A 21,948-nucleotide genomic window follows, 5' to 3' on the forward strand; every position below is an offset into this window, starting at 1 on the left:
ACTCACTGAACTCCCAGGACTCTGTTCAAGTCACACTCAGTGCTAGGTTGCACTGAGATGCCTGTATTTATATGTTCTGAAACTAAAGAGATTTGCTGCCCCAGAGCTGCAGAAAAACCAGTTCACGTCAGTTTCCTTAATTAACTAACTACTGCTGCTCCCAATGGATAGCTTCTATATTCCTGCTTAGGCTGCTGGATGAAATTTAGAATTTAAACTGTACTTTTAGTTAAATGTTAAGTACCCACAATATTAGATTTTTAGAAAGAGATTAAGATTCCCTCAGTTCATCCAACTCCCAGCCACTGAAGCTGCAGTTTTTCAGACATGGTTGTTAAAGGTTAGGACCGGTGTTTTCCATGCTAAATTCCTGATGTGGCTGCATGATATGGGCTGATTTCCTGCTGCATGCACAATACTGGCACTCCTTCCCTTAATGTAGATACCATTTGAGCCAGCCCCATCTTGGTATTCTTTCTTTTTAAGGGATTTGCTTATTCATTTACTGCTGCAACCTAGGGAGTGAGAAACTGCATTTACTCTGTTGACTCAACTCCTGCTATGCTCACTGTGTGCTGGCTGTTTTGAAAGTTTCCTGTCGTAAATGGACTCTTTGCTTATAGAATGTGGACAATTTTCAAACAAAATCATGGGAGTAAAGTCACTTGTGCGTAAAACAGTGTTTGCAGAACTTTTAGATAAATTACTTATTATTGAGATACAATCTTATTCAACAATGGTCACCATCTGTCATTTACCAATGAGGAACCAGGTCAGCAGGGAATGATGGAGAAAATGAAACAAAGTGGTAAGTGTTTATAAATGACAAGCATGGAGGGCAGAAAGCTGTTTCCCACATGATGGTAAAATAGAAATCAGTTGCCCTTACCGTATACTTCCACAATATGACGCGAGAAATAATTGCGGTGGAAAAGATTTTTGAATCGTACGAGTACATCATAAACGCCACTGTCAGTGAACTGTAAATTCAGCAACTTGATAGATGTAGTCTGTTCATTGTAACTCACTCGGTATTCATAAAAAATACCGAAATTAACCACCTTTAATTTAGTATCATGACGCAAAATTTCAACGGTCTCTACACGGTCAGTAAACCACCAAACAACTGTAGCTATTTCTGTAATTGGTCCATCGGGGTATCCAGGCAACAAAAGAGAGGAAAATCTGGGAGCAAAATGGTGCTTTCTTGCAAAGCAGTACGTGGAAGTCTGCAAATGAACTACAAAAAACATTTGGTCTCTTCAGTGAATTATAGTCAAATATTCTGTTACATAGATGCATTAAGTAGATTAGTTAAACTGGAGTACTTCAGGATGTGGGCAGAAAAGAAACAAATAAATACATTTTACTCTCCAAAATGAGCGTAATTAAACTAACCCAGGCAGGTGGGAGCTTGGGGTAGGATCCAGTTAAAGTGGCTGCCATCCTATATTTCATCAGACAAAACTTTTGCACCAAGTCACGTTACGTATCCACCTGCATATGGGCTGTCACATAATGTATCCACCCGAGATCAGGCAACATACACACCTGAAAATGGGCAATCATATAACGTACCTTTCCCTCCCACAACTCCCCTCTCCCCTCTACCCCCCCCCAACCAAGTATGAGCAGTCATGTAAGGTATCAAATCAAGAATCAGATACCACATAAAATATCCATCAGAGTATGGGCAACCACATTATGTACCCACCTGAAAATGAGTGGTCACGTAACCTACCCATCCATGAATGGGCAATTATATAACATACCCACCCAAATATGGGCAATCGATGATTGCATAACATACTTAACCACGAATAACATACAGAAAATGGTCGGTCACTTGAGAATGGCCAATCACAAACCTTATCTGCCCTCGAGTGGGCTGTCACCTAAAATACATACCCAAAAATGGATAATCACATATCTTCACCTGCCAGTAGGCTATCAGATAACATATCCACCTGAGAATGGGCAGTCATGTGATGTACCACCTGGGAACAGGTGGTCACATAACCTACCCCACACCCACCTTCCTTCCTCTACTCTCTCATAAGAACATAACAAATAGGAGCAGTATTAGGCCATTCAGCCTTTTGAGTCATGGCTGATCATTCAATTCAATTCCATGTTCCCACACTATCTCCATATCCCTCAGTATCCAAAAATCTATTGATCTGAAATTAATACATTCAATGACTGGGCAGCCACAGCACTCTCATTCCCTTTTTCCACTTTCACATTCACTCTTTCCTCTCTCCCACTTCCTCTCATACAATCTATCTCCTTTCCCATTTCCTTTTTCCTCTCACATTCCATCTCTCTCAAACACCCTCTTTTTCTCCTCTCTCAGACTCCTGAGTAAAACATTAGAGCAGAAGAACAGGTTGGGTGCATGGCCTAAATAAGCATTCTTCACACAAATGAAAAAACCATAAGGAACAAATTAAATTAATTAAAGACACATATTCAACATGGAGGATATAACATGCAGCCATTATTTAGACATGTCTGCAAGCAGGTTGAGACTGGGAACTTAATATACCAGGTTATAATATCTACAAGAGTGATAAGTAAAATGGTAAAGTGATGGTGAAGTGTCAATGATTAAGCAAGAAATTACTTCAATGATATGAAAGGATTAAAAGAGAGATGAGCACTGTAGGATAGAAAAAATAGAAAATAGAAAAGGACTGTAGGATACAAAGAGCAGAAAATAGAAAAGGATTTAAGACTGTAGTAAGATTTGTGTATGGATCCCTGATAGCAGCTAAGAAGTGGTAATGATATAAATGCAGTGATTGGATAAGCATGCAGCAAAGATCAAATGGTTTTAACAAGCCATTTTATTTTTTGTTTAGAGTGGGATGAGCAGACTAGTACTTGTCAGAAAAGTATGGAATTTGCTAAGTGCGTCCAACAAAGTTCTCTGCAGCAGTATATCCTAGAACCAAGAGGCATGCCATATTATATTTAATAATGAGTAATTAGCAAGATTTAGTTGACAGTCTACTGTTAAGCATAATAAGAATGTAGTATTTGAAAGGCAGGAATGCAAATCTGCAACTAAAATTCTAGATCTAGTAAGGCTGACTTTGATGTGATCAGACAGAGGCTGTCCGTAGTGAACTGGGCAAATCTCTTTATGGGAAAACAACAGAAGATTTTTGGCAGGTGTTCAAAAATAATTTAATGTGAATTGGGCTGACCAACCCTTTGTCCCCTTCACCGTCAGGTCAGACGGCCTGAGGGTGCTAGGGATATGGTTCGGAGGGACCAGGGCATGAGTTAGAAACTGGAAGGAGCGAGTGGCTATGGTGGAAAGGAAACTGGGCATGTGGGAGCAATGCTCCCATCTCCATTGCGGTTAAGAACCTGGCCATCAGGTGTGAGGCACTCTCGCTGTTGCTGTATGTGGCGCAGGTCTGGCTCGCTCCTCACTCCTGCGTGATGGCGATCACCCGAGCCACCTTTCGCTTTATCTGGAGGTCTAAAATGTATCATGTTCACAGGGACACGATGTACAAGCCTCTAGATAAAGGGGGAAAAAACATGCCCAACATCGCCTTCATCCTGATGGTCACCTTTGTGTGCGGCTGCATCAAGCTGTGCGTAGACCCTCGGTGCGCAACCACCTAGTGTCACTACGTGCTGAGGTTCTACCTGTCCCCAGTGTTGCGAAGGATGGGTCTGGCCACGCTGCCGCAGAACACTCCAAATAGTTGGACCACCTGACCCTTGTGGAAAAATTTATGCAGAGAAACACCTTTGACCACAAGTCCATCAGACAGTGGTCTGCACGTAACGACCTAGAGGTCCTGTGGGAAAAGGAGATGGCAGATCTTGTCGGATGGTTCTCCGAGCAGACTGTCAAGGTCATTTGGCAGAATGCCTCATCGCCAGAACTTTCCATCAAGCATCAAGATGTAACTTGGCTGGTGGTGAGAAAGGCCCTCCCCGTCAGATCCTTCCTACACACCAGGAGTCTCACCCCCAAACCCCCCCGCACGTTGCCCTCGAGGTAGCTGTGGTGGGAAAGAGACCATTGTTCGCCTCCTTGTGGAATGTGCCTTTGCAAAGAAGGTCTGGAGAGAGATACTGTGGTTATTGTCGAGGTTCATCCCGAGCAGTGCTGTGACACAAGACTCTGTGCTCTATGGGCTGTTCCCAGGGACACACACCGAGACAAACATCAACTGCAGCTGGAGGATCATCAGCTCAGTGAAAGACGCTCTTTGGTCTGCCCGAGACTTGTTAGTCTTCCAGTGCAAAGAGTTGTCACCAACCGAGTGTTGCAGACTGGCACATGCCAAGGTCCAGGACTACATGCTGAGGGACGCACTAAAGTTTGGGGCAGCCGCTGCAAAGGCACAATGGGGAAAGATCACTGTCTAAGATCTTTGTCTGCTATAGTGCACTGAGGGGTTGGGAAAGATATAGACCCCTCGGGCTGTACAAATCACAATAAATGTATGTAGTGAATACTAAATGTTTCACAATTGTATTGAAGCACCACAGAGTGCAACATGATGTATTTCGATAACTCCAATCCGCTTGTACTGTCTGACTGTCTGTAATGACCATATTGAAATGACTGTAATATTCATTGATTGTATTGAAGCACCTCGTGATCCATGTGTAAAAGTTGAATCTGATTGCACTATTTGTGATGGCCATTTAGAAATGTATTGTAATGTTCTTTCAGATATTTTAAGTATAAAGTATATTTTTCCAAAAAAAAAATTTAACGTGATACAGAACAAGTTTATATTCCTAAGGGGGTAAGAGCTCAACCTGGCAAAAAATAAACAGCCATGGACGAGTAAAGAGTTAAAACAACATAAAACTAAAAGAAAAAACATACTACATTGCAAAAAAAAAGGATATATCCTGGCGAATAGCAGATATAATGAACAGCAAGGGTGGCAAAGCAGATCGGAATGAGCTACTGATACAGAATATGAAGAGAAGCTTCTGTGGGATATTAAAATCTACGCACAAAAAACTAATTTACAACAGCATTAGGACAACTGATACTGATGATACTGTCAATGAAAATAAGGAAATGGCAGATAGATTGAATGATTACTTTGTATCAGTATTTAAAGCGGAGGAAGGGGAGAGCCTGCCGGAAATCGCAAGGTAACTGATATTGAATCAAGAACTAGGATTCAGCAAAATTAACGTAAACAACAATAATAAAGAAAATAAGGACACTGAATAATGACACAGGACCAGATGGTTTCCACCCCAGGATTTTATGGGAACTATTCCGTTAAAAATCAGAGTGACATGCACAGTTTTCTAATTTAAGAAAGCTAATGGAGGGAAACCAGGGAATTATAGACCAGTTAGCCTAATATGTGTTGTTGTAAAATGACTTGAGTCTGTAATAAAGGAAAGATTGGCCAAATACCTTGAAAGTTTTTAGCTGATCAGAATCAACATGGATTTGTAAAGGGTAGGTAGGTCATGTTTGACAAACCTGATTGTATGTTTTAAAGGGGTAACTAAAATAGTGGACTGGGAAATATCTATGGAAGTTATTTATAGGGACTTCCACAAAGCAAGGATAAAATACAAAGGAAAAACAGATTTGCATTTGCATGATACAGCCAATAAAGTACTTTTGGAATATAGTCACTGCTGTATTGCAGGAAATGCAGCACCCAAGTTGTACACAGCAAGCTCACTGCACCTTGACAATGATCAGATAATCTGTCTTTTGTGATGCTGATTGAGGGATAAATATAGGCTTTGACACCAAGAATAACTCCCCTGTTCTTCCAAATAGTGACATGGGATCTTTTACATCCACCTGAGAAGGCAGATAGAGCCTCACTAATGTCTCACACCTAAGATGGTAACTCCAACAGGGCAGCATTCTCTCAGTACCGCACTGTGGTGTCCACCTAGATTTCTGTGCTCAAGTCCGAGGGCGGAATTTCCTGTTCTGGGGATTAAGTGCAGTGGCTGGTGTAAAGTCGGAGTGATTCCCACTGGGTGGCAGGGGAGATTTTCATGCCAGATCTTTTGCTTTTCAGCTCATTATTTTTACAACTGCGAGGAGCTTGTCGAATCTCCTGATGGGGTGGGCAGGGATTCGTGCACCCTGCTGCTACCTCATGGGATCAAAGGTCCTGGTGCCATATTTAAATGGCACCCAAACAGACATTCACTCACTGCAGACCAGGTATGTCATGAACTTCCTTGGAATGTCTGGCAAATGAACAAAACCCTCCACTCCACGCTTCAGCGAGGCCTCCCTGGGGATCTTCCTCCAGGCCATCCAGCAAAGGGTGAGGTCCTCTTTCCTTGGTATGGGAACAAGAGGTCTACCAACCTAACCATGCCAGCCTGTGAGAATATCACCAGGAGGTCAGTGCCCATGCTACTGAAAAAAGGAACTTGCAGTGCAGGAAAAGGATGAATGATCTGATCTGCTTTGCTAGGTTAAGTGAACCCTCTCCTCACACCAAACTCTCACTCTCATAAGGGCATCAGGCAGTCTAAGTATTACAGTCCACAGGGATGTCACACATGACCAGCAGATGGGACATCAGCACTGAATGCCTGCCAGCCACTTTAAGATCACCATCTTGCATGATCCTGCACAAATGGCATCTTCTTTAGTTACTGGGGAGGGCTCAGCACACACAGCAGGCACGCATGCTTCTGAAATGCTCTTTCTTCCATAGCGCTCACAGTCAATCTCTCGTCATGCAGGAGAAGATTTCCCACAACAAATAGATACTTGCAGCTATACTGTAACCCTGAGTCAACCTATTGTCAGCTTGCCTTTATAGTCTAGATACTAGTCTAATCTTGTAGTTACATCATGAGTGTAAGTGTTGTGCCCTGTAAGCCATGACCATTGAAAGGTGAATATTGAGGTTGGTCGTGTGCACGTAGCTTCTGTTCAGCAGCCGTGGCACTTAACTGTTTGATCGCCTTTCCTTTCTTCATGCCTCTGTCAGGAACAGGTACCCAATCAGACGAATTCAAATGTAGCCCCAAACCTTAATGAATTGCCACATGAATGCGTACCATGAGTGAAGGTGCTGTACTACTTCAATGGGTATTTGATTCACGAAAACAGTACTCAGCTGAGTCTTGTTCTCCATGTCCTGAGCACACAATTCAATCATCGGCCCAAAATTGTAGTCAGGAACTCCCTCCCACATGACTTGAGACCCCTCCCCTATCATTTTCTCACATGTTTTTCCAACTGCATCATTACTGTCTCAAGGTGAAGATGGTGCTGCTAACTTTCCAAACCCCAATCACCCACCAACGTGCTCTCATCCTGCGCCACAGTCACCACCTCCTAATTCCCATCCCTTCTGTGACTATTCAGCCTCCATCCATTACCCTCGATCCCATTGTTGTACACGTGGATATACCTGTTCTCCTCCATTCCTTCAATGTTGATGTCAATGTGCCATTTGTTGATCTTACCTTTCCCTTGCTCAAAGCAACCTGCACCCTCACTTTCAGAGACCCACCTCATGACACCTACAATACCACACCCCCATAACTCTGAATTTGCTGACCTACAATACCATCAATGTTACAGTGCCCTCTGCTTACCAGTACTATGACTCCAACCCCCAGGACCAAATGCATTAGTTGACTGGCCATGCCCTAATCACCATTCTGTGCACGACCATCACTGCCCAGAGAGGCGTTCACCCATCCAAGACCGGGACCAAGACATTCGTGCCATGCAGAGTGTCTTACATGGACTTTACAGCCTCAGGACAATCTGATATAACTGCCCTCGACAGTGTGGCCTCAGCCCCAGAAGGCTGTGGAGGCTCAGTCATTGAGAATGTTCAAAGCAGAGGTCAATAGATTTCTAGATGCCAATGACATTAAGGGATACAGGGATAGTGTGGGAAGATGGTTTTGAGGTAGAAGATTAGCCATGATCTAGTTAAATGGTGCAGCAGGCATGAGGGGCCGAATGGCCTACTCCTATTTTTTTAATGGCTTCCTGCTGTGCAGCCACCTCAGCTGACCTACCGAGATGCTGTCACAGTGCAGGGCCTGTGCAATGTTTGTTTAAGTGTCCTCCTAGAGTGCTCTAGGCTTTACTTACATAGCTGGATTCCCTCAGGGGCGCAGGGTGATGAACTGCATCCAGATGGCCAATAAATCACTGTCAGAACATCCAGGGGCATTTGTCAAAAGAAATGGCATCACCTTCCTCAACAACCAGCTCATATGTGACTGCCACAAGAGAGTCACCCAAGTGCTTTCAAATTTCCTTCTACTTGCCACATGTTCTTCCTGAGGAAGTCACAGATTCTGCAACACTTTACACCACAGAAGAGGCTCCATTGGTGGCTCCTTGGTGTCAAGTGCTATCTGATGAACACAAGATTCATGACATCAGTGCAGAACCTCAGAACAGTGGCACATGATCACTCAAACCACTGCTATATCTCCATCAGTGCAACTATTGAGTGAGGCATTGGGGTTCTGATGATGCAATTCTGCTGCCCTGATCAGTATGGGTCCCACACATTATCGTGGTGTGCGGCATGTTGCACAAGATGGCAATGCAGAGGGGAGAGGATCTGGGGTTGGATAATGGGTTTGAGCTGTAAAAATCATATTTTTATTTCTCTTGGACAGTGGGTTATAATTACAATGGCTGTGGATTGAAAGACATGCCTAATGGAACAGTGTGAGGGATATATACAATGTTGCTGTCCTGGAACAGAGTGTGCCATGAAAGACAGGATGGTGCCAAGGAGGAGTCTGGTCTAATAGGGAACTGCCTGGCAACAATGTTTTAATTGGCTCTTGACCAGGGTTTGTGTGAGAGCAGTGCAGGAGAATAGCTCATAGCCTGAAAGGGAAAAGACCTGAAACCTCTGTCTCCTGTGTGTGCAAGATTCCAGTAACTCTACAATAATAGCTAGCTGTTTTTTTCCCCCTCATTTCTCTATAACCTGCTCTCTCAAAGCCCCTGTCAAGAGGATAAGGGGAAAATTATCATCAGAGACAATGAAAAGCAAGTGCTCAACTAGTGTACTAAAAACCAAAAGTGCTGTAAGACCACCTCGTGTCATCAGCACAGAACTGAAAGGAATTTGGAAGACATCGATCAAAATCAACCCATCGAATTGTACTCGAGATGTTTAATTGTACGGGAGATGTTTAAATTTGTACAAGCTCTTCCAAGGTTTGAGGAAAGGGATGTTGAAGCATTCTTTATTTCATTTGAGAAGATAGCTAAATAGATGTACTGGCCAAAGGAAAACTGGACATTGCCCATGCAGAGCAAATCAACAGGTAGAGCACAGGAAATTTATGATTTACTATCAGAAGGGTTTACGATGTGGTGAAAAGGGCCATTTTGAGTGCACATGAGTTGGTCCCTGAAGCATACAGACAAAAGTTTTGAAATTTAAGAAAACCACCTGGGCAAACTTACATTGAATTTTAAAGGATTAAGCAAAGCAGTTTTGACAGGTGGATACAAGCATTAGGAGTTGAAACTACCTATGAAGTTCTCAGAGACACCGTTCTCTTGGAAGAATTTAAAAATTCCCTAACTTCTGTAATAAAAAGCCATGTTGAAAACCAAGGGATTGCAACTGCTAGACAGGCAGCAGTAGTGGCTGACGATCATGAGCACTATCCATAAAACTAAATCTTTTTTCCATCACCCCACCCTAAATTTGAAAAGGACAGAAAGTGGGAGAGTGAAAGGAAGGTAAGTAGCCACGGCAAAGGATAGATAGCTGGAAATACCTTGAGATCTCCTCCCCAGATCAGGAAGGAAGATACTGAGGGTGAAGGTGAAACTCAAAGGCCTAAGTATTTCCATAGCAATAAAGTGGGACACATTCGTTCAGATTGCTAGAAGTTGCAAGGGAAGCCCATGGGACTTATTAGAGTTAGTAAGAGTGAGTCCGAAAAGGGAACTCAAAAAGAAAATGCCACAGATCATATTGTAGCTTTAACTACAAATAAGGGTCTGGAGGTAAACACTGCTGTAAATGCAAGTGAAGTGAATAAGGGAGAGGAGAGGTATAAAGGTTTTTTTTCCAAAGGGAAGATAACCCCTTTCTCAACAAATGATGCAGCTAAACCCATAGCTATATTAAGGGACACAGGAGCTACTCAAACTCTTTTGCAGGAGAAGGACCTAGTTTTCCCTCCAGAGAATTCAATGAAAGCTAAAGTATTGGTAGATAAGATAAGTGGAGAGTATATCCCGGTTCCGTTGTACAAAGTGCAATTGGAGTGTGATTTGTTGTCTGTATCGGTGGTTATAGGAGTGAATAAGAAATTACCTGTGGATGGAGTTGATTTACTCCTGGGCAATGCTTTGGCAGGAGTGAAAGTTATAGCTTCGCCCATAATTACGGAAAGTCCGAGAAAGGCTAAAGAGACCGAGCAGCTACAAGAAATGTTCCTGATATTTTTCCAGCATGTGTGGTGAACAGAGCAATGGCTAAACAAAGTCCATCACCAGAGCTCAAAGTAATACCACAAGCAGATGTTAGAGCAGCTGAAACGTTCTTTAAGGATGAGAATAATTCAAAGGAAGTGTTCAGCATGTCTTCATTAATTGAGGCTCACAAAGTAGATCCAGAATTAAACAAGTTGGCACAGTCAGCTCATACTGAAGCTGAGGAGTAAAGAGTTCCGGAGTGCTATCACATTAAAAATGGAGTTCTGAGGAGGAAGTGGAGATACCCTCAAAGACCTGCGGATGAGGAATGGATGGTTGTTTATCAATAGTGCTACCGCCTAAATATCGTAAGGAAATATTGCGAGTAGCACATGAAATTCCTAAGGCAGGACATGTAGGAATATGGAAAACCCAAGCATCGATAAACAGACATTTTACCTGGCCAAGACTTCATAAGGACATAGTGCAATTTTGTAAAACGTGTCATACATGTCAGGTAACAGGTAAACCACAACGTGTAATCAAACCAGCACCTTTAATACCCATGCCAGCTTTTGAAGAACCATTCAGTTGGGTGTTAGAAGATTGTGTAGGATCATTACCCAAAACGAAAGCAGGACATCAGTATATCCTTACAATCATGGATATGACAACCCAATTTCCAGAAGCTATTCCTTTAAGGACAATTAAAGCAAAGGTGGTAGTGGAAAAGTTAACTCAGTTTTTCACTCGTTATGGCCTACCAATTAAAATACAATTTGACCAAGGTCCTAACTTCATGTCTAAAATTTTCCAGGACATATTCAGCAGTTTGGGTATCAGACAACTAAAGTCCACCGCCTATCATCCACTGACACAGGGAGCTTTACAGAGATACCATCATAATCTCAAAACCATGATTAAGACCTATTGCCATGAATACCCAAAGGATTTGGACAAAAGATTAGGCTTCTTACTATTTGCCACCAGAGATCCTCCAAATGAATCTACTGGATTTAGTCCATTTGAGTTGATCTATGGTCATGAAATAAGAGGCCCATTAAAAGTGATTAAGGAAAAGTTCCTAAAGCAGAAAGATGAATCCTCCATGTTGGATTACGTGTCCATGTTTCGAGAAAGACTCACAGGAGCTTGTAAAGTAGCTGTGTACATAACTGTGTAGTTTATTTAGATTATGTCATAATATATAGTACACATGGAAAGAACATGTAAAGCAATTAGAGGACCTGTTCAAGCAATTGCAGTTGGCTGGCTGAGTCATAAATCTAGCCCAAAGCAAATTTGCAAAAGGAAGGGTAACTTACCTAGGTCACATCATAGGACATGGGCAAGTGTTTCCAAGAACAGCTAAAGTGAATGTTCTCATCAACTTCCACCTTTCTTAAAACTAAATGAAAGATCATGAGGTTTTTGGGAATGTGTGGGTTTTATTGGCAGGTTTGTGCCTAACTTCAGCACAATAGCTGTACCTCTCACCAATTTGTTAAGAAAACAGGCAAAAGTGGTATGGTTAGCAAAATGCCAAGCAGCCTTTGAAAAGCTGAAGGCAATCTTAATAATTGAACCAATGTTAGCAACCCCTGACTTTATCAAACCTTTTAAAATGACAATTGATGCTAGTGACTTGGAGGTAGGCACAATCCTATTACAAGGAAAAGAAACTCTGGCATTGTTGCTGTCTCTTCAACACTTTGAAGTTTATGTCTGACACGATAACAAAGAAACACTAATCTACACTGACCATAATCCGCTGGCGCTCACTGAAAAGTTTAAAACTCGAAATGCAAGACTGTTTAGATGGAGTCTATTGTTTCAGCCATTCAATGTAAAGATTGTCCACATTGCCAACAAAGATAATGTGATCACGGCTGCATTGCCTCGGCTTCCGTGGCTGCCTGGAAGATGTCGTCACAAATCTTTCAGTGCAGCTAAAGGACTCCTGCATGGTGGCCAACAGGAACAGCCAGAATAGCTGCCTATATGACCTTTACATGCCTTCCCTTTACTCGGGTATAAAATACTGAAAAAAGCTAAAGGGGTAAGAAATACTGAAGATTATATAAAATTATTTAAAAGGGAGGAAGGCTGAATGCAAGTAAGTCTCATGTTTTGTTGTCCATGTGTCACATGCCTTGTGATGAAACACATTTTGAAATGGCATTTCATCTCTTTTAAGAAGATGTTCTGTAAAGAACATGTTTTTTCATTTCTGTTGGACTGTGGGTTAAAATTACAATGGCCACAGTTTGAAAGACTTGTCTACTGGAACAGTGTGGGGGATATATATAATGTTGCTGTCCTGGAACAGAGTGTGCCATGAAAGACAGGATGGTGCTGAGGAGGAGTCTGGTCTAATGGGGAGCTGCCTGACAACAACGTTTTAATTGGCTCCTGACCAGGTGACTGGGGTTTGAGAGTCCCGCATGGTATGTTGCCTGCCCGGTGCCAGGGTGAGGGACATCTCTAATCGGCTTGAAAGTATATTGGAGAGGGAGGGGGAGGATCCAGTTGTTGTAGTCCACGTTTGGACAAATAACATAGGTAAGACTAGGAAAGACGACCTGTTTGGGGATTATCAGGAACTAGGAACTAAATTAAAGAACAGGTCCTCAAGGGTTATAATCTTCGGATTACTACCCGAGCCACGTGCAAATTGGCATAGGAACGCGAGAATAAGGGAAGTAAACATGTGTCTAAAGGAGTGGTGCGGGAAAGAGGGGTTCCATTTCGTGGGGCACTGGCATCAGTATTGGAACAGGAGGGATCTGTACCATTGGGACGATCTCCACCTGAACCGATCTGGGACCAATGTTCTGGCGAAAAGGGTAAATAGGGTGGTCAACAGGACTTTAAACTAGAAAGTGGGGGGAAGGGTAAAACTCCAAGAAGTACGACTAATGGGAAACAAAGCAGCAGGTTAGCGTGTGGGGGGGTGGATTCAACTTCATGGAAAATTATGAAAAAACTGAAAAGAAAGGAGAGCCCAGGAGAGGCTATTAAAGTCTCCAGAACACAAAATAGGACAGAGTGTTTGGAAAGGGCTAGGAATCTAACTTCAAGCACATCAGATAAAGGGACGACAATGAGAAGGGGGACGGGAAATACAGGACTGAAGGTGTTGTATCTGAAATTGGCAGGTATGATGTGGTGGGCATCACGGAGACATGGCTGCAAGGGGATCAGGACTGGGAGCTAAATATCCAAGGATATGCATCCTATCAAAAAGATAGGCAGGTTGGCAGAGGGGGTGGGGTTGCTTTGTTAGTAAGAAATGAAATTAAATCGATAGCAAGAAATGACGTAGGGTCAGATGATGTAGAATCTCTGTGGGTAGAGTTGAGGAACCGCAAAGGTAAAAAAAAACATAATGGGAGTTATGTACAGGCCTCCGAACAGTAGTCAGGATGTGGGGCACAAGATACACCAGGAGATAGAAAAGGCGTGTAAGAAAGGCAAGGTTACAGTGATCATGGGGGATTTCAATATGCAGGTAGACTGGGAAAATCAGGTTGGTAGTGGATCCCAAGAAATGTGGAATGTCTACGAGATGGCTTTTTGGAGCAGCTTATGGTGGAGCCCACTAGGGAACAGGCAATTCTAGATTTAGTGATGTGTAATGAGGCAGATTTGATAAGGGAGCTTAAGGTGAAGGAGCCCTTAGGAGGAAGTGACCATAATATGATAGAATTTACCCTGCAATTTGAGAGGACAAAGCTGGAATCAGATGTAATGGTATTACAGTTGAACAAAGGCAACTACAGAGGCATGAGGGAGGAGCTGGCCAGAATTGACTGGGAGATTAGCCTAGCAGGAAAGACAGTGGTGCAGCAATGGCAGGAGTTTCTGGGAGTAATGTGGGAGACACAGCAAAAATTCATCCCTAGGAAGAAGAAGCATACTAAAGGGAGGAGGAGGCAACCATGGCTGACAAGGGAAGTCGGGGACAGCATAAAAGCTAAAGAGAAAGCATACAATGCGGCGAAGAGCAGTGGGAAACCAGGGGATTGGGAAGCCTACAAAGACCAACAGAAGACAACTAAAAAAAAAATGAGGGAGAAGATTAAATATGAGGATAAACTAGCCAGTAGTATAAAAGAAGATTGCAAGAGTTTTTTTAGATATATAAAGGGTAAGAGAGAGGCAAAAGTGGACATTGGGCCGCTGGAAAATTACGCTGGAGAAGTAGTAGTGGGGAACAAAGAAATGGCGGAGGAACTGAATAAGTACTTTGAGTCAGTCTTCACAGTGGAAGACACAAGTAACATCCCCAAAGTTCAAGAGAATCGGGGGGCAGAGCTGAGTACGGTGGCCATTATCAAGGAGAAGATGCTAGGAAAACTGAAAGGTCTGAAGGTGGATAAATCACCTGGACCAGATGGATTACACCCCAGAGTTCTGAAGGAGATAGCTGAAGAGATCGTGGAGGCGTTAGTGGTGATCTTTCAGGAATCACTGGAGTCAGGGAGGGTCCCAGAGGACTGGAAAATCGCTAATGTAACCTTAAGAAGGGTGTGAGGCAAAAGACGGGAAATTACAGACCGATTAGCCTGACCTCGGTCGTTGGTGAGATTTTAAAGTCCATATTAAGGATGAGATTTCAGAATACTTGGAAGTGCATGGTAAAATAGGCAAAGTCAGCATGGTTTCATCAAGGGGAGGTCATGCCTGACAAATCTGTTAGAATTCTTTGAGCAGGTAACGAGTAGGTTAAACAAAGGAGAGCCAATGGATGTTATCTATTTGGACTTCCAGGAGGCCTTTGACAAGGTGCCGCACAGGAAGCTGCTCAGTAAGATAAGAGCCCATGGTGTTAGAGGCAAGGTACTAGCATGGATAGAAGATTGGCTATCTGGCAGGAGGCAGAGAGTGAGGATAAGGGGGTCCTTCTCAGGATGGCAGCCGGTGACTAGTGGAGTTCCGCAGGGGTCAGTGTTGGGACCAAAACTTTTCACTTTATACATTAATGATCTAGATGAAGAAACTGAGGGCATCCTGGCTAAGTTTGCAGATGATACAAAGATAGGTGGAGGGACAGGTAGTATTGAGGAGGCGGGAAGGCTGCAGAAGGATTTGGACAGGTTAGGAGAATGGGCAAATAAGTGGCAGATGGAATACAACGTGGGGAAGTGTGAGGTCATGCACTTTGGTCTGAAGAATAGAGGCATAGACTACTTTCTAAATGGGGAGAGAATTCAGAAATCTGGAGTGTAAAGGGACTTGGGAGTCCTAGTCCAGGATTCTCTTAAGGTTAACTTGCAGGTTGAGTCGGTAGTTAGGAAGGCAAATGCAATGTTGGCATTTATTTCGAGAGGACTAGAATATAAAAGCAGGGATGTGCTGCTGAGGCTTTATAAGGCTCTGGTCAGACCACATTTAGAATATTGTGAGCAATTTTGGGCCCCGCATCTCAGGAAGGATGTTCTGGCCCTGGAGAGGGTCCAGAGGTTCACGAGAACGATCCCAGGAATGAAAGGCTTAACATATGAGGAACGTTTGAGGACTCTGGGTCTATACTCAATGGAGTTTAGAAGGATGAGGTGGGATCTGATTGAAACTTACAGAATACTGAAAGGCCTGGATAGAGTGGACGTGGGGAAGATGTTTCCATTAGTAGGAGAGACTAGGACCCGAGGGCACAGCCTCAGAGTAAGGGAAGACCTTTTAGAACAGAGATGAGGAGAAACGTCTTTAGCCAGAGAGTGGTGAATCTATGGAATTCATTGCCATAGAAGGCTGTGGAGGCCAGGTCATTGAGTGTATTTAAGACCGAGATAGATAGGTTCTTGATTGGTAAGGGGATCAAAGGTTACGGGAGGAAGGCGGGAGAATGGGGTTGAGAAACTTACCAGCCATGATTGAATGGCGGAGCAGACTCGATGGGCCGAATGGCCTAATTTCTGCTCCTATGTCTTATGGTCTTATGGTGAGGGAGTAGTGCAGGAGAATAGCTCCTAGTCTGAAAGGGAAAAGACCTAACACCTCTGCCTCCTGTGTGGGTAAGATTCCAGTAATTCTATAATAATAGCTAGCTGTTTTTTCCCCTCATATCTCTATAACCTGCTCTCTCTAAAAATCCCTGTCAAGAAGAAAAGGGGAAAATCACAATTCGAGATATTGAAAAGCAAGTTCTCAACTAGTGAACTAAAGTAGCTAAAGTGAATGTTGGTACCTTGGAGGATGAGACTGGGGAGTTTATAGTGGGGAACGCATAAATGGCAGAAACACTTTATCAATATTTCGTCTCAGTTTTCACAGTGGAGGACACTAGTACCACCCCAATAGTAATAGGTAGTGCAGAGGATATAGATGAGGAACTTAGAACAATCACCATCACTAGCGAAAAAGTACCGAGCAAACTATTGGGATTAAAGGGTGACAAGCCCCCAGGACCTGATGGCCTACATCCCAGGGTCTTAAAGGAAGTGGCAGTGGAGATAGTGGATCCTTGGCTATAATATTCCAAAATTCCCTGGATTCAGGAAAGGTTCCAGTGGATTGGAAAAATGCTAATATAATGCCCTTATTCAAAAAGGCGGGGGAGGTAGAAGGTAGGAAACTATAGACCAGTTCGTTTAATGTCTATTGTTGGGAAATTGTTGGAATCCATTATTAAGGAAGTAGTAATGGGACATTTGGAAAGTCAAAATGCAATCCATCAGAGTCAGCATGGTTTTATGAAGAGTAAATTGTGTTTAACTAATTTGCTAGAGGATGTGACAAGCAAAGTGGATAATGGGGATCTTGTAGATGTAGTGTATTTGGACTTCCAGAAGGCCTTTGATAAGGTGCCGCACAAAAGATTAATACACAAGATAAGATCACACGGAGTTAGGGGTAATATATTAGCTTGGATAGAGGATTGGCTAACCAACAGAAAGCAGAGAGTCGGGATAAATGGGTCTTTTTCTGGATGGCAAGCTGTAACTAGTGGGGTGCCACAGGGTTCGGTCCTTGGGCCCCAACTATTTACAATCTATATTAATGACTTGGATTCAGGGATAGAAGGTACTATAGCTAAATTTGCAGATGACACCAAAATAGGTGGGAAACTAAGTTGCAAGGAAGAAATAAGAAATTTACAAATGGATATGGACAGGTTAGGTGAATGGGCCAAAATTTGGCAGATGGAGTTTAACATGGATAAGTGTGAGGTTATCCATTTTGGTCAGAAGAATAAAACGGTGACTTATTATTTAAATTGAGAGAAACTTCAGAATGCTTCAGTGTAGAGGGATCTGGGTGTCCTCGTGCATGAATCGCTGAAAGCTAGTATGCAGGTAATAAGGAAGGCAAATAGAATTTTGGCATTTATTGCTAAAAGAATAGAGTATAAAAATAGGGAAGTGTTGTTGCAACTGTACAAGGCATTGGTGAGACTGCACCTGGAGTACTGTGCACAGTTTTGGTCCCCTTACTTGAGGAAGGATGTAGATGCACTGGAGGTGGTTCAGAGGAGGTTCACTAGATTGATTCCAGAGATGCGGGGCTTGTCTTATGAGGAGAGATTGAGCAGTTTAGGCCTATACTCATTAGAATTTAGAAGGATGAGAGGAGATCTAATTGAGGGGATAGACAAAGTAGACGCGGAGCAGATGTTTCCCCTTCTGGGGCATTCTCGGACAAGAGGCCATAGTTTTAGGCTAAGGGGTGGTAGATTTGAATCAGAGATGAGGAGGAATTACTTTTCTCAAAGAGTCGTGAATCTGTGGAATTCACTACCTCAGAGTGCAGTGGATGCTAGGACGCTGAATAAATTTAAAGAGGAGATAGATTTTTAATTAGTAATGGGTTGAAAGGTTATGGGGAGAGGGCGGGAAATTGGAGTTAAGGCCAAAATTAGATCAGCCATGATCGTAATGAATGGTGGGGCAGGCTAGAGGGGTTGATTTGCCTACTCCTGCTCCTAGTTCTTATGTTCTTAAAGATTGAAAGTGCTGGAAGGCCATCTCAAGGTCATCAGCAAAGAAATAAAAGGAATTTGGAAAACACCGATCAAAATCAACCCATTGAATCCTGTACTCTGGAATCGGTGCTATTGAACTGTTTTATCCCGCCCTTAAAATCCATGTTTTTGTGTGTTTTATATTTGTGTGTATGGGGATTTAAGAAGGGCTAGTGTTTAGGTTATAGAGTTAGAAATTAGCAGTTCATATTTCCTTTTTTGCCACTGGTTGAAGACAATTTGTTCGAGAAACAGTTATTTACTTATTACGTTTACAAACCTGGTGCTCGTATTCTGTTAACCTAAATTGAACAGTTAGGTGGTTTGATCAAACTTTTCACATTTGTCGCGGCTCGGGGAGTAGTGGGGCTTGATATTGCAGTGCACTATCCCCAGTGAGTCGTGACAGAGCGCCTAGCATCCTCAGAAAAGGATAATCAGATGGAACAGCATTCCCATGAAGTGCCACTTAGACATGAGCACAGTGACCTGCATGCCAGGGACACACTCATTCGGGCAAGATTCACCCGAGGAGCTATCCTGCATTGCAGAGATTTCACCTTGGCTTGTGCGAGACCAGATCTCATCAAGTCATCACCACATACAGCTCTTCTTGGCAGATGTTTTACATTACCCTTCCCAAGACAAGACATGGTCCCATGACATTCAGTTCCATGCCATGCAGGTGTCTCCTCACCATGCTTGTGCTATGGACAACAATGAACTGCATATTTATCAGGTTGCCAACATAATGGCCTTCACTCAAATAAAGCTTATACATTACTGACCCATGAATTCACCCAAATGTGTCCCATAGTGATGCTTTTTGTTCTCTTCTGAGTTTCTATGTCAGGCTTCCTCTGTAGCAGAAGCTGAAGTGGGGGCAGCATGCTCATTTCCCTGTTCTGGCAAGAGGGATGCCCATGGCAGACGTCTTCAGGGTTACAGTGCCCTTGAGGGCCCTTCCACAGACTGCCCCACCTGTATTTGGTCAGAGGCACTGGGGGTGGGCTTCAGGCAGCAGGTTTGTGTCTGTCAGTGGGGCCAAAAGGGCAGTTGATGACTATGGATTGGGGGGTGGGGAGGCCTGGAGGACAGCCCCCATCAACATTTGCCTTATTTGCTTTTGCCCTTTAAGGGCTCACCTGCTGGTGCCTGGTAACTCTGAGCAAGAGAGCACATGGCTGCACTTCTAAGCACCTCTGTGCCCATCACAACAACAGAACAGGCAATACTGCTGAACATGACATCCATATTATGCAGGCAACAATACTGTCCCTGTATCCTCTTGGCCTGCCATGTTTGAGTCTCCATGTGGGTGGCCACTCTTTCAGTGGAGGAACTCATGCATTCATATGCATGAGGTATGGCAACATTCGACTGCTCCATATCTGTCAAAGGTTCACACAGCTGCAGGGAATTCTGGCAGATGACCAATCATCCCCCCACTTGCAAAGCACCTGTTTTATATGCAACCCCCAAGGCTCCTGTGATGGTACATCCTCAGGGGGAAGCTTTTCCTCTGAGGTTTACACCACACAGGTCTTTCCATGTTGTTGCTCCTCTGGCAATGACTCTGTGGAATGGAGAGGACTTCAGTCAGTGAAACTCACAGCTCTCAGTAGCTGCAAAATCATCCATCTAGCTGCATTTGAACTGAAAACTTAGAGGTACAAATAAACAAATGAGGAAGCTGCTGCAAACCACTTTAATGGTTTGGGAATTTGCTTTCACCCTCTCCCTGCTGCACCAGCATCTGCCCTGCTGCCACCCTCAATCTCGAAGGCTTCCTTCTTTGATGTAAAGATTGAAAGTAGGGGCGTTACACCAGCCATACTCCCTACACCCTACCCCGCTGCCCCCGTCCCCGCCTGACCCCTCTCTCAGGCATTGTGTTCTCTTCTCCTGCAAAGTGAAAAAGGAGAGGATCATGAATGAAAGGGCGCCAGTGTTCACATAAGGTGAAACCACATTTCATGCTATTTATTTTACTTAGACTGTGGAGCTGGTATCGCCTCATCTATAAGTGCACATGTGAGTCCCTCCCTGGTTTAAAAGAAGGGACCTGGGCACACATGTTCAGTATTGCTTAGAGGTGTCCATATCAAACCTGTGAAGTGCATAGGGTTGCTGCGCATCTGAGACCATCAGACATGCCAGCTGTACGTTACAGGGCATTCACCTTCCCTAACCTAAAACAAAATCACTGAAGCACTTCTGGCACTGAAACCACCTTCTCCTCACTACAACATGCTGTTCACCTCCTGAGCCACCTCCAGCCATTCCTTCTTTGTAATGCTGACTGTCCCCCTCCTCCAGAGACAGAACAGGCCTGCTCAGTTCCTCCACCATCCCATCTGGGAGATGTCATCATATTGTGGTGTTGGCCTTCAACACCTGCTTTCCATCTTGCTTGATCCTCCACTATCATCTTCTAAGGCAGTCTTCCTGCATCGACGCGGGATGCTGCTGAGTGCACTTTAAATATGCCAAGCAATTTCCTCTAGCACCTGCCCGCTGTCTCTAATTGGAGAGCTGAAGTTGGAAGTGGTTTGCTTATTAGCCGCCTCCAGGAATTACACTGGTGAGGACATTGCTGAGATGCACAGAGTCAGGATCTGGAAATGGTCCCAACCTCCAAGAATTTTATAAGTCTGAAAGATTCTGGCTAGAAATTAGAGATATTGGGCAGGATGGGACTACTGGTGTCCCCTATGGATCTGAGTTGGATTCTCAACCATTCACCATTTTTAAAAATGACTTTTTAGATGATGGGAAAGAAAGCCACATATCTGAATTTGTTGATGACAGAACGACAGACGGCATTGTATGCAGTGTAGAAAGGTGCATAAAATTGCAAAGAGATATTAATAAGTTCAGCAAGGGCAAGACTGTGACAAATGGATTTCAACCTAGGAAAATGTGAGGTCACATCCATTTTGGATCTAAAATGGATAGAAAAGGGCACTTCCCAAATGGTGAAAAACTGTGGAACTACAAGGAGACTTGGGGATCCAGGTATACAGATCATTAAAATGTCATAAACAGTTACAGAAAATAATCAAAAAGGCTAATAGAATGCAAACATTTATATCTGATGGACTAAAATACGAGGTAGAAGTCAAGCTACAGCTACAAAAGGCTCTGATGGATCACATCTGGAGTATTGTGAACAGTTCTGGGCACATCTTGGGAAGATATATTGGCCTTGGAGGTAGTGCAGCAAAAGTTTACCAAGTTAATACCCAGCCTCCAAGGGTTAAATTATACAAAGAGATTATAATAACTTAGGTTGTGTTCCCTGGAATTTAGAAGGTTAAGGGTTGATTTGATCGAAGTTCTCAAGATACTAAGGGGAACAGATAAAGTAGACAAGGGAAAGCCATTTTCATTGATTAGAGAGTCTGGGACTAGGGAAAATAGTTTAAAAATTATGGACAGAACTGTCAATGGTGAAATTAGGAAACAGTTCTCCACATAAAGATTGGTAGACATTTAGAGGTCTCTTCCACCAACGTCAATTGATGCTAGATCAATTGCAAATTTTAAAATTGAGAGTATTTCCCTCCTC

The sequence above is a fragment of the Cetorhinus maximus genome, chromosome 3 (genome assembly GCF_964194155.1).
Source record: "Cetorhinus maximus chromosome 3, sCetMax3.hap1.1, whole genome shotgun sequence".
Taxonomy (NCBI): Eukaryota; Metazoa; Chordata; class Chondrichthyes; order Lamniformes; family Cetorhinidae; genus Cetorhinus; species Cetorhinus maximus.